Consider the following 13,489-nt stretch of genomic DNA (forward strand, 5'->3'; position numbering starts at 1 on the left):
TGGATTCATCACATGATAACTTGTCTACGATTAGCACCCCTGCAGTTCAATACAGCTTAATCACTGAAATAATTGTTGAGAATAAAAGAATCAAAGTTCTAAGCCTCGGTTCAATGAAGTTAGAAGAAAACTAGAAGGGTTTCCTTCTGGTTTGAAAACCTTAATTTTTTTACATTGTTAACAAAGGGAAAAAAAAGCTACTAGATTTATAGAACCAATTTCTTTAGTCTAACTGGGTGCAATTAGGAAAAGTTGGTAGCAAAATGACTGAGGAAAACACAATGAGACAACAATACATGAAGTTTTTAAAAAAGATTTTTGATCATTTTAATCAACATTCACTTCAAAACAGCAGAAACAGAACAATCTCATTGTGATGGGTGAGTTTGCTTCTTCTACAATTTTACTGGATATTTGTTTTTGGAGCTGCACCAAAACTCTACCACCTGCCCTTCATTAAAAGCTGTTTGTAAGGAAGAGTCTGAAATCAGGTCAATGAACTTCTCATTTTCTTGTGACGTGAAGCTTTTTATTGTTTTTCACATTTTTCTTTTTTTTTCTCTCTCATTGTTGCAACAATTTCTAAGCGATCTTTCTACCTAGTAACATGCTATTTTCTCTCATTGCAAGATTTTTTGAGATTTGCCGGATGGCAAAATGGCAAACATATTCTGACAAAAATGGCAATTATTGATAGCAAATTTTTATTTTTCTTGTAGCCTATGTGAGAGTGCACGGAACCCCTGCAGAACACAGTTTGAGAACCACTCTCCTAGAGAATGATGGTCTAGAGGTTCATTCATGTTATTAAATTAATAATTATATAATTTTAATGTTAAACACACTGTGATGTAAAGAATGAATACAAAATTGAATATACAGATGCAGGCATTCAAAATGCGCGGTACAAACCTGTACCGCACGCAACTACCCACAAGCCAATGCGTTGTACCGCGGTATGTGATTGGCTAGCCAAAATGACAGACAGGGGCACTCGTGGTGCATTGGTCGTTAGTGAAAATATTTAATCATTTAATCTCTTTACTGTGCATGTTTTAATCCACTTATTATTTGGAATTTTACAACTAAAGGGAAATTTTAGTAGCTGAGCATAAAAAGAAGAGGAACATAACGTGTCTGATGGTCATAAATGATATTCATTTAGCAACATAAACATATTATGTAAACTGTATATGGCTGGTATTGGTAGTTTAAAGAAAAAATACACACCAGTATTCCACTTTCTTCCTAAACATTTTAAGGATCAAAGTCTTCCTTTCAGTTACATACTGTGGTTGTTTTGAAAAGTTTTTACGTGCTCTTTCTGACCAAGTAAATTTTTTTGATACTTAGTAAAAAATTATATTGTTTTAACCTTTTCTACGAATACGCTTGTTATTGCAGTAAACAAAAGCATACTTTTCAGAATTTGATTAATAGGGAATAAAATATGGAATTGCATATCTAAAGAAATAACGATATAATTATATTCATGTACTTTAGCTCAACTAGTAGTATAATACACTTTCTATTTGTGCTTCAGTTTCACTGCTTCCCACGTGACTACGTCTGAGGCGTGATAGCTTAGATGTGTGCTTTATAAGACTTAGGTCTAGCGTTCGAACCCAGCTATCACCATGAGTTCTCTTTTAACAAACATTTCTTTGAAAAACTAAAATAGCAAGGTTCTCAAACTATGGTACGCGGAGCGCTGCCAGGCGGTATGCTATATGACCCCGGAACTTTGTTGTGTGCACTGAAAAAGTGGGACGGGTTTTCATATTTTCTATTTTAATAAAATTAATTTGTGCCGAATATGTAGCCTACATACTACGTTACAGCGCGCGCTAATACTTGAGTGGACACAATAGCTACAATGTAATTCTATACCATTCAATAGTAGGCTGATATAGCGCGTTAAGATGAGCAGGTGCTTTTCACTGCAATTAGATGAGCCTATAAATGTCGTTGATTTGCCCAATTTGCACGTTTACTTTCGATACGAGTTTTAGGGCATGTCCCATGAGGACTTTCTGTTCTGTAAGCCGCTACCAACAGGAACTACAGGAGAACACATATTTCAGCTTCTGAATGAATTTATCGAAGAGAATGGCATCGACTGGATAAAATGCGTCGGAGTTTGTACAGACGCTGCTAGAGCGATGACAAGCCGACACAGTGGTGTAGTTGCACGAATTAGAGAGGTTGCTCCAGATGAGAACTGCAGCATCCACCGCGAGGCCTTGGCTGTCAAGAAAATGCCTGACGGCTCAACCATTGAATTCACATCTGCTTTGCTCGACTAAACAGGCTCACCCCTCTCACTGAAGTGGTGCTTTTTTATTGTTTATTTTTTATTGTTGTTGTTGTTCCTTTTGTCATTCTGTAAAGCGCTTTGAGAAGCCACCTTTAAAGGCGCTATATCAAATAAAGTTTCTTATTATAATATTTATTATATGTGTATGCAGTGCTGGGCAATAATTCGATAACGATAATTATCGTGATATAATTTTCCTCGATATGATTTTAACAAAAGTTCGATAAATTTTCTATACATATGTTTATGCTTTGCGCATGATATGCACATGCGAACAAAATACTGCGCGAGTTCGCGTGCGTGTTGCATACCGGGCAGCTAACGTGGTGCTGTTTACCCACATGGTGGTGGCTGACAGGACTGTAGTTAGAGTGGAGAAATGAGCGACACTGAAGCAAATGTAGTGCTGCCAACAACCAGCTCGAAGGGCGATGACATCGTCGACAGAAAAGGTCATTCAACTTTAGTAATTTGGAGATATTTTGGCTTTTTACGATCAGACATAAAACAGAACACTTTAAACTTTGCAGTCTGTCTGAGCCATCTTTTATGTGTGTTTTATCACACTGCATCATTTAATTTTTCTATTAAGATATTTATTTTGTAAATTTTACTCATGCATATTTTGACATAAAAAAGACTTGAATACTCTCTACCTCAGATTGTGCTGTTTGGCAAGTGTTTGTTGTGTTCTTAAAATAAAGAGTTGTTTAATTTAGCAATTAACTATCTGGTTTCTTCAGCTTTCACTCAGGAGAAAAAATCTGCCTTTAAACTTGAAAGAAATAATGATTTGACATTTATCGTGATAATTATCGATATCGACTGATATAAACATTTTTATCATGATAATGTTTTTGCCCATATCGCCCAGCCCTATGTGTATGTAAGTGTGTGCGCACATGCACACTCATGTTGGTCATTGAGATTTTCTGGGGTTCCTATGAGAAGATGGCTTGTAGGTGGTACTTGGATGCTTTGGTTTGATCAGGGGTGGTAGTTAGTCCAAAAAGTTTGAGAACTACTGCTGTATAGAATGAATTTTAATTTTAAAAATGTATTTAACCCGAAAATTAAGCTGTTTACGGTACTCCGCCTGAGAATATAGTCCCTCGTTGCTATGCAATGCGGAAGCACAGCCACAAGTAACATTAGCTAGCAAAGAGAGGGCATTAGATAGCCAATATGATAAATACAGTGGAAAAAAGCAATTGGGGAAAAATGACCTGCTGATCTGTTCTACATACCAGGAAGAGAACAGGATATATTTTTTTCTGTTCGAAATGTGTGTTGTCTTTATGAAATTCATGTATTTTAAACGTTTAATTAAGAAGAAAATAACTTACAGCGTACACAAAGATTCTAAGCTGACCACAAGGAAGAAAAATCCGTATTAACTATCAAAACCTGTTTTTATAGCTTTTAAAATCATGCAATGTCTAATTTAAGCAGGAACCCATCATTATATTCATTTATTATTAGCTCTGAAAAGCTAACAGGGACCTCGGCCGGCGGGCTGAGGGGAGATCTCCCTTTAGCTCAGCTGGCTTACACAGCTGGCAGTGACGTTGGAGGTCCAGGTTCGAGTTCCCAGCTGATTACTGTATTCCACTTTCTTTGTAAACACGTTTTATTTTTAATTTGACTAATTCACGCATGATGAACCATGACATGCCATCAAAGTTTAATTTAATTAAATTAATAACAATATTAATTTAAAGATCTACATATATTGTAACACATACGGCCAGCATTACAGGTTGTGCCGGCTCGCCCTCAATCACCTGCCCAGCATGGGGTCAAACTTGAAAAGATTAGATTGTAATCATTTTTATTTTTGTAATAAAATTTAGGAAACCATCATCTTTTCAAAAAAGTTGTATTTAATACCACTTGATAGTTATATTAATAGAGATAAGCTTTCTATTAAAGCTTAGATCAAAGATCAAACACAGATCAAACAGCAATATCTCACACAGTGGGACTGATCTGTGATGTGGTTGAGTGTGAGTTGTGGTGCTCTTAACAGTGCTGTCTTGAGGCTAGCTGGTGTCTGTGTGGCTCAGGCTGGCTGGCTGTGCCAAAAAATAAACGCGCCGTCTTTTAGTCAATGAGTGTCTGAATCACTGTGCCCGTCCTCGCCGAACCCGAAAATACTGCAATGTATATTTCAAAATATCACCTATGTGGGTTTTCTTGCATTGTGAACATATGTACACAGCGGTCCCACAGGGTGTAGCGCGCAAACCCATGTGAACCTGAAAGCATGACATAATTAACAATATTAACATAACATTGTTATAACGCATTAACATTAATTGGAATGTTCTTTTTTACAAGTGTAAAAAGAGCCGATACACAACGTGTCTCCTCTTTAACTCTTCAGTTTACAGAGAAATTCCACCAGAGCTTCACAACATTATTGTCCAATAATACTCTTCTTGTGTCTAATTTTTAGTTTAGCAGGATTTGAGCTACAGTATATGAATATAATTATATCGTTATTAATTTCTTTAGATACGCGATTCCATATTATATTCTGTATTAATCAAATTCTAAAAATGTCAATATAGTGTTCATAGTATTTGCTATTTTACTTTTTCAAAAAAGCCTTTCAAAGGCTAGAGGTGTCTGTTAAATTGCCCCACAAAAAGTGTTTTGAATTAAACCGGTTTAACACCCCTTAAGCATACTGTAGTTTTTGTTAACACAACACAGCTTTGTCAGTGAAAAAAATGACAACTGGCACTTTTCCTCCCCCTCTATATCAAGTTAAATCAATGCAACATTTATCTTTTTACAGTAACAGCAAGTGGTGTTCTTACTACATATTCTTGGAAAAGGATAAAAACGTTATAACTTTTAATGAAGTACAGAATATAAGCTTAATAATGTTAGAATAAGCATGTTAAAGCCAGAACCCATGTAAATTACCAAGTTAAAGACTGATACATAAAATATTTATGCATAATTAAAATATTTATGATGAAGGTGGAAGGTTGTGTACTTTTGTCCAACTTGCTTTTATAAAATATACCAACTTTTTAATGTTTAATGATTAATATGCTGTAATACAGAGTTTAAAATTAAAAGTCCTAGAGTATACAACTTAAATTCTTAATTGGATAAAGATTGTCCCTCAGCAGTGATCGAGATTCGAAACCTGGTGTTTTCTGGTGACAGCTCAAATGCTGTACGAGAGGTTAAGCTTTATTAGCTCCACCTGGCGGTGATTCTGGATACTATTATCATAACTGCGGTATTATACGGAATGATGCGATAGGACGCGTTATGACGTGTTGGATGCGACACACCCACCGCATTTTACCATAGTGCACCCAGCTCATTTTGAATGGCTGCATCTGTAATATACATATAATCTATTATAATACAAATGAGGGGGTTAAGAAAATAGTGAAAATCAAGAATTGACCGAACGGTTAAGTCAATAAGTAAAACATTTTTTTTGTTGTTATAGTTAGAGGCATGTGAATTCTTTGTTCTCTGGCACAGCTTTGTGAGAGGAGTAATAATCCAGGCACATTTGGTTAAACAAATATTTATTACATGACAAAACACAGACTACACTACACACAACATAACAACACGCAAGTCACTTTATGTACAAAATTTACAAACAAGGCCTTTCAGAGGCCTAACATTTTAACATTAACATTGCCTAAAAAGTCCACATAAGAGGTAAGCTGCTTTCTAACTAGCAAAAAAGACCTTAGCAAACATCCTCTCTGCTAAGTGTCATAAACTATCTAAAATTTGAGAGACATCTCCTGGAGAAATGTATCCGTATACCTGGGTTAAATATAGAAAAAACAGAAGTTCTATCTTATAATTTTAACCCAACAGATAAATTAAAAGGTACATTTAAATTTTTCAGCAGTTAACCTCTGTTAAATATTTAGGGATACACATACATATTGTAAGCAGACGTTATGTATACAATTCTATGATTTAAATGACATTCCTTAATTGGCAGAATAATGAATGATATTGGTAGTTGGAATTTGCTCTCTTTTTCAAGAGGAGATACCATTAAAATGAATGTGCTACCAAGATTGTTGTACAGATACAGCCTTCTAAAATGAGGTATCAATGGTATACCACTTTAGGTACTGTTTTATCCATGACAGGTGTGTGACATGACTTTTGTATTTTCCTTTGAACAATTAATGCAGGACTCTGCTACTCTGTAAAAATGCTAGGTGGCTCAGAGAATTCTTAACCACACACAGCTAAGGTACTTTGTCAGACACATTGGTATAATATTAAAAGTTTATTAACCCATTAGTAATTTCCTGCATCATAGTATATGTGTGCTAGTGACAGTTTAATTACATGCAATGATAAGATGTTCTTACCACTTTGCTACCACAGTTCCAAATCGGATATCTTACTGTCTAACAATAATATAATTGTCACTTTTAATTACATACTGTATAGCAGATTATAAATTATTGTGTATAAATAGTAATTAAAAACATTTTTTATTTAATTATAAAAGTGTAGTATACATAATGGTTTTAAAAAGCTAATACAAGTCTGCACTGTATTAAGATCAATAAGTTTAAATTGTTAATAGTGCAGTTTGCTGTTGAAGTACAGTATGCACTGCTTGCAGTGTTAATTTGGTAACCAGTCATAGTCACTTTCTAGTTACCCACTTTTAATTTAGTGTAGTCAACTAAACTTTGATCATACAGATCCAGCCATTAAAAATTCATAAGGGATGCTGCAGTAAATCGCAGTGCACATACCAAAAGTTACCGAAAGTTACCCTGTAAAACCGCCAGGTGGAGATGGGTAAGCTTAACGTCTCATGTGCAGCATTTTGGCTGTCGCCTAAAACCACCTGGTTTTGAATCATGGTCAGTGCTGAGGGACAATCTTTTTCCAATTACAGAATTTAATTTGTGTACTGTTTAGACCTTTAAAAAATGTAAACTGTGTATTACAGCATGTTAAACATTTAACTGATTAAAAGGTAGCTATATCTTATAAAAGCAAGATTGTTCAGTTGGACAACAGTACACAACCTTCCACTTTCTTCATAACTATTTTAATTATGCATAAATATTTTATGCATCAAAGTCTTTAACTTAGTAACTTACAGTGGGTTCTGGTTTTAACATGCTCATTCTAACATTATTAAGCTTATATTCTATACTTCATAAAAAGTTATAACGTTTTATCCTTTTCTAAGAATACGTAGTAAGAACAGCAATTGCTGTTATTGTAAAAAAATACAAGTTGTACTGATTTAATACCGCTTGATAGTAATATGAATATGAAGTTGTGTAACTAAGCAGCTAAAATATCACAAGTGGATGTTTTGGAAACATTTTGACATTCGTTTTTTTTTCAACTTTTATTGTCCTTGTGGTATTGGTCAATGGACTGTAATGTAGCGCGCTCCACTCAGGCATTTCAAAGCCAGATGAGAGAATAACTTTCAGTTTGTTTCTTACATAGCCAAATACATAAATTTTAGTCCTTTATAGCTTGTTCTTGGCTCCGGCGTGAGAGTGTATCTGGATGAATTATTATAAGTGATGTTTTCGTGATAAGGATTTCTTCGCCAAATTATTTAAGTTAAACAAAGGTTAAAGAAAGGTTATTTTCACAATTGATAGTAACTGGAGAACAGCTTATCAGTATGTTGAAACTGTACCATGACAGTGAAGACAGACGTGTTACACAGCGACAAAGCCACAGTTGTTTACTATGTTATGACGATGTTGTGTGGCTCTGCGGGAATTATTCTGTAAACTGAAGAGTTATAGAGGAGACACATTGTGTATTGCCTCTTATAGTTGTAAAACATTCTAATTTATATACAATACAGAAATTAATAATACTATTAATAATATGTATATTAATAATAATAATAATAATAAAGGGAAATTTTAGTAGCTGAACTTAAAAAAAAGAGGAGCATATCACATCTGAAGGTCATAAACGATATTAATTTAGGAACATAAACATATTATTTAAACTGTATATGGCTGGTATTGGTAGTTTAAATAAAAAATACACACCAGTATTCCATTTTCTTCCTAAAAATTTTAAGCTTAAAAGTCTTACATGTGGTTATTTTGGAAACTTTTTTATGTGCTCCTTCTGACCATATTAAGTTTATATACTTTGTAAAAACGTATAATGTTTTGACCTTTTCTGCGAATACGCTCGTTATCCCAGCAAACAAAAGCATACTTTTAGAATTTGATTAATAGGGAATATAACATGGAATTAAAATAAATTAAGAAAAATTAATAACGATCTAATTATATTCATATACTGTAGCTCAAATTATTACAGTAGTACACTTTCTTTGGATATGTCTGCTTCAGTTTCCCTACTTTCCATGTGAATACATCTGTGACGTGATGGCTTAAGCGTGTGCCTTCTATGCCTCAGCTCAGGTGTTCGAACCCAGCTGTTACCATGAGATTTCTTTTAACAAATAAAAATTTATTTGAAAAACTAAAATAGCAAATATGTACACTATATTGACATTTTTTATATTTCTAAATATCACAACATGTTCGAAGCTAAGTCATTTATTAACAACAACGAATAATTTTAAACTGCTACTACTGTCTTTATTACTGATAATAAATATAATCGAAACTATATTGAATTTGTTGATATTTCTAAATATCACAAAACATTCAAAGTTAAGTAAGTTAAGTTATTACCATTATATTTAGAAATGTGAATATGGTTTGCATAGTATTTGATTGTGAGAGAATCCCAAATATATTTGTCATTGTATTAACAATTACAACAGATATTACACATCTGAAAACATTTTTTTAAATTTTGCTTTAATTAGTAAACATGTTGACAAATATCTGGATTGTTGCTTTCACGAGGCAAAATAAAATTGTATCCTGCTGTGAATCAGCTACGTGACGTTGCCTCCATGAAGTTTTTGGGAAAGGGGTTTAGTGGGCAGCATTACTCACAGTGTAGAACCCATAGAGTGTTAGTTTTAATACACTGTAACAGTGCATTACTATGATCTTGCAAGTACGTTTTTTTATGTTTGTTATCGCTATTCTTGCAAATACATTTTGTAGTGTTATTCAGTCTGTGTCTGCGTGTTAGTTGGTGGGAGATGTTCGAGGTGAAAAGTCTTCCACGAGGACGGTACCTTTAAAGAGGAGAAATTTTTCGGCTCTGTATGTTGCTTAAGCCATTTTAGTCTGTGGCTTTTTAAGATCACATTATTAGCCATATGCAATTTCTTGCATTAGGAATTTGTCTTTCCGCATACCCCAGCTTACTCACCATGAGAGACACAGGCACACAGACAGGGAGAGAGAAGCTTGGGGTCATCATCCATATGGCACCCCTGGAGCAGCTGGGGTTAAGGACCTTGCTCAGGTGCCCAACGTAGTAGGATTCTTCTGCCGGCCATGGGATTTGAACTGGCAACCTTTCAGCTACAGGTGCAGATCCTTAGCCACAGAACCTCTGCTCCACCTCTTTGATTTTAGTCATAGAGGTGAGAAGACGCCTCCCCCTCCCCCTACCCTTTGCCTACCTGACTTGTCCCCATTTTTAATCATTGTGTCAAAATCAGAGCAGGTGAGAGAGAGTGCAAAGTGACGCAGACAGAAAAAAGTTAATCCTGGCTTAATTTTAAATTATATTTTACCTTAATGTTTTTACATAAGTTTGGATTTTACTTATTTTCTGATAGATTTAATGTATATTTGAACAAAGTATTGTAAATGTTAATGTATTTACAATATCTGGAAGAAGTTCAACAATTTACTACAGTGCAAATTTTAATATAATTGATTATTGCTCACACCCGAAGAGGACTCCACAGCCGAAACCTTGTGTTTCCTTTCTTGTCTTTTCAACGTTGATTACTAATAATTTATGCTAACACTTGACCTTCTTATTTAGATGTACATAAAATATTGGACTGTGACGTAACATTCAAAAATATAATTGAGAATAGTATGTGGTATTTGTATAGATGAAACATTTCTAAAATTTATAAAAAATTAAAACTTATTAAATTGTATACTCTTTCCACGTGTAATGTCATTAGGAAGTACAGTAAGCACCTGCTTTGTTTAACGATGGTTTCAGACATAAAAATAACTGGTGAGAAAGCTATGTTAAATGATAATTTATGGACACACCCAGTGCAAGCTACAGAACGGTATTGCTGAGCTTCCTTACTGCCGCCTCTTCTTTGACAGAGCTCAGAGGGTGATGTGCTGTTTCCTCAGCGACCTTCTGATTGCTTCACACCACTTGAAGAGTGGAGAATGAATGCGATTTTATCTGTACGATATGTGTGTTGCGTTTACAAAATCAAAGTCTTTAAAATATTTCATTAAAAAGTAAAGAAAACTTAGAGCTTACACAAAGATTCTAAAATCAAGAAACTTTTTTCCATGTTTCTAAGCAATATTATTATAAATCTGGTTCGAGAATCCTGACAATACTGAATTTGCAATAACTATAGGGGTTATTACTGCATGTGTTACTTGAAAATTATTAAAATCAGACAGGACAAGTAATATGTACATTCTTTAAGTCACTGGTATAATATTATTTACTAGCCCTTTTGACGCCATAACATTCCAGTCGAAAAACTGCCATAGTCTAAGACTAGTCTAAGTGCTAATGACGTCATGCTCGTATCATGCTAAGAATGTGACAGGCCTGTGTTTCAGGTGTGTCACAGCGCTTTCAGGATGGATAAACTGGATTTGCTTGTTCCATCAAGATAGGACTACATTAACTGTTCTGTGCTCTGATTCACTGAAACCTGGCTGAGTTCAGAGGTATAGAACTCCGTGGTGAATCTGCAGGGTTTTTCCACTTCGATCGGCTGTCCGGTACACTCATTCACTTAAGCTTCAAGGTGAAGACATCTGTTTTATGTGAATCAGTGGTGCTCAGATCCTAAGGAAATTCTAAAATATGGTCAAAACATTGCTTTTTATAAAGTATGTAATTAAATTTTATATGATTATAATGAGATTATAATGAGTATGTGAAAACCTTTCCAAAATAACCTCAGTAAGTGACCAAGTAAACCTAATATGGTTCTAATGAGCATGTTAGAACTTGTCCAAAATAACCTCAGTAAGTCATGTCATTTGCCAAACTGCTTTATACCATGCGGTGTCGTGGGAAGCTGGAGCCTACCCGGCAAGCACCAAGCTCAAGGCAGGGTACACCCTGAACAGGGCACCAGTCCATCGCAGGACAAGTGCAAGCCAGTCATACATGGGGACAATTTGGAGGCCATGGTAAAGGCAGAGGGGGGAAATTTGGCCCGGACAACAGGATAACTCCCTACTCTTATCAAGAAATGCCTGGGGATCCTTCATGACCACTGACAAGTCAGGACCTTAGTTTAAGGTCTCATTCGAAAGATAGTGCCTACTACAGTAATAATAATAATAATAATAATAATAATAATAATAATAATAATAATAATAATTGCTTACACTTATATAGCGCTTTTCTGGACACTCCACTCAAAGCGCTTTACAGGTAATGGGGACTCCCCTCCACCACCACCAGTGTGTAGCATCCACCTGGATGATGCGACGGCAGCCATAGTGCGCCAGAACGCTCACCACACATCAGCTATCAGTGGGGAGGAGAGCAGAGTGATGTAGCCAATTCATAGAGGGGGATTATTAGGAGGCCATGATTGGTAAGGGCCAATTGGAAATTTGGCCAGGACACCGGGGTTACACCCCTACTCTTTTCGAGAAGCGCCCTGGGATTTTTAATGACCACAGAGAGTCAGGACCTCGGTTTTACGTCTCATCCGAAGGACGGCGCCTGTTTACAGTATAGTGTCCCCATCACTATACTGGGGCATTAGGACCCACACAGATCTCAGGGTGGGTGCCCTCTGCTGGTCTCACTAACACCACTTCCAGCAGCAACCATAGCTTCCAATGAGGTCTCCCATCCAGGCACTGACCAGGCTCAATCCTGTTGAGCTTCAGTGGGTAGCAAGTTGAGAGCTGCAGGGTGATATGGCTGCTACCTCAGTAAGTGACCAAGTTAAAGACTTACTGTAGATGCAGAAAATGTGTATGAAGAAGGTGGAATGCTGTTGTATATTTTTTACCTACCACTATCAGCCATATATAGTATTTATAATATATTAATATTCCTAAATTAATTAGGTTTAGAGATGTTATGCTTTTGTTATTTTTATTGTCTGCTACCACAATGCCCCTTTAGCTACAAAACTCTATATTAATATTTCTTTATTAAGTGGATTTAAAGATGATAAACAGTAGGGAAATAGATTGAATGAGTTAACCATTTCACCAACATCTAACGCCCACAAGTGCCACCTATTGATCGTCTTTGGCTAGTGAATCACATAACATCCGCACTGTGTTACAGACACATGTTCTGAGTGGCTGCATCTGTAATCATCAGTAACAACGAAGTATGTAGTGTGTAGAGTAACTCTATAAAGTAATCCAATACCTCTTAAAATGGATTTCCTCTAACTTCTTAAAGTAGTAATCTCTTATACAATTAACTTGTAACTCTAATGGACTTTAAATTAACTTTCCCCAACACTACATTCTGATATAGTGTAAATTATTCAGTATTCATTTCATAATGATTTAGGATTAACAATAATTCAAACATGGTACATGTGATTATTGTGCACTCCAAGTATCTCCATTGTGCTGAATAAATATTTTATCTGGATGTCTCATTTAGACGCTTGTAAAAATCAACCAAAAACCAAAATTAATCTGTTTTGTGCTTAACTGTGAAACTGCACAGTCCTAAAATGTGCATTAAATGGACTGTGGCATTTGTGATCTGTGTCATCTATGAGCTCTGCTTGAGAGATTGGTAAGAAGATTATAACTGAAAAGCAGTTTGTCCTTTTTTCCCCACAGTTCACACAGTTTAAATGTTTTTTTATCTGGAAAACAGAATTGGCTCGTGCTATGACAAAAATAAACTGAAAACAAAGAGCAAAAATGAAAATTGTAGTACTTTGCCGTTGTTGTTAATTTGGTAAGAGTGTATACGGAACCTTGTATAAAAATGTATATGCATATCTTCTAAATGCAGAGTTAAAGTGATTTATTATCAGAGTGAATGTATGCCTTTCACGTTCCATCTAAAACA

The 13,489-nt window shown here is 35.4% G+C and overlaps 1 protein-coding gene across 6 annotated transcripts in view; it reads left to right on the plus strand.

Annotated features, from left to right (window-relative positions):
- The window catches only part of dip2a (disco-interacting protein 2 homolog A), a 269,946-nt gene that overhangs the window by 130,047 nt on the left and 126,410 nt on the right, over window positions 1-13,489 (plus strand). The gene's annotated exons all lie outside the window — the stretch shown is intronic.

This window comes from Lepisosteus oculatus, chromosome 12 (genome assembly GCF_040954835.1).
Source record: "Lepisosteus oculatus isolate fLepOcu1 chromosome 12, fLepOcu1.hap2, whole genome shotgun sequence".
NCBI classification, from domain to species: Eukaryota; Metazoa; Chordata; class Actinopteri; order Semionotiformes; family Lepisosteidae; genus Lepisosteus; species Lepisosteus oculatus.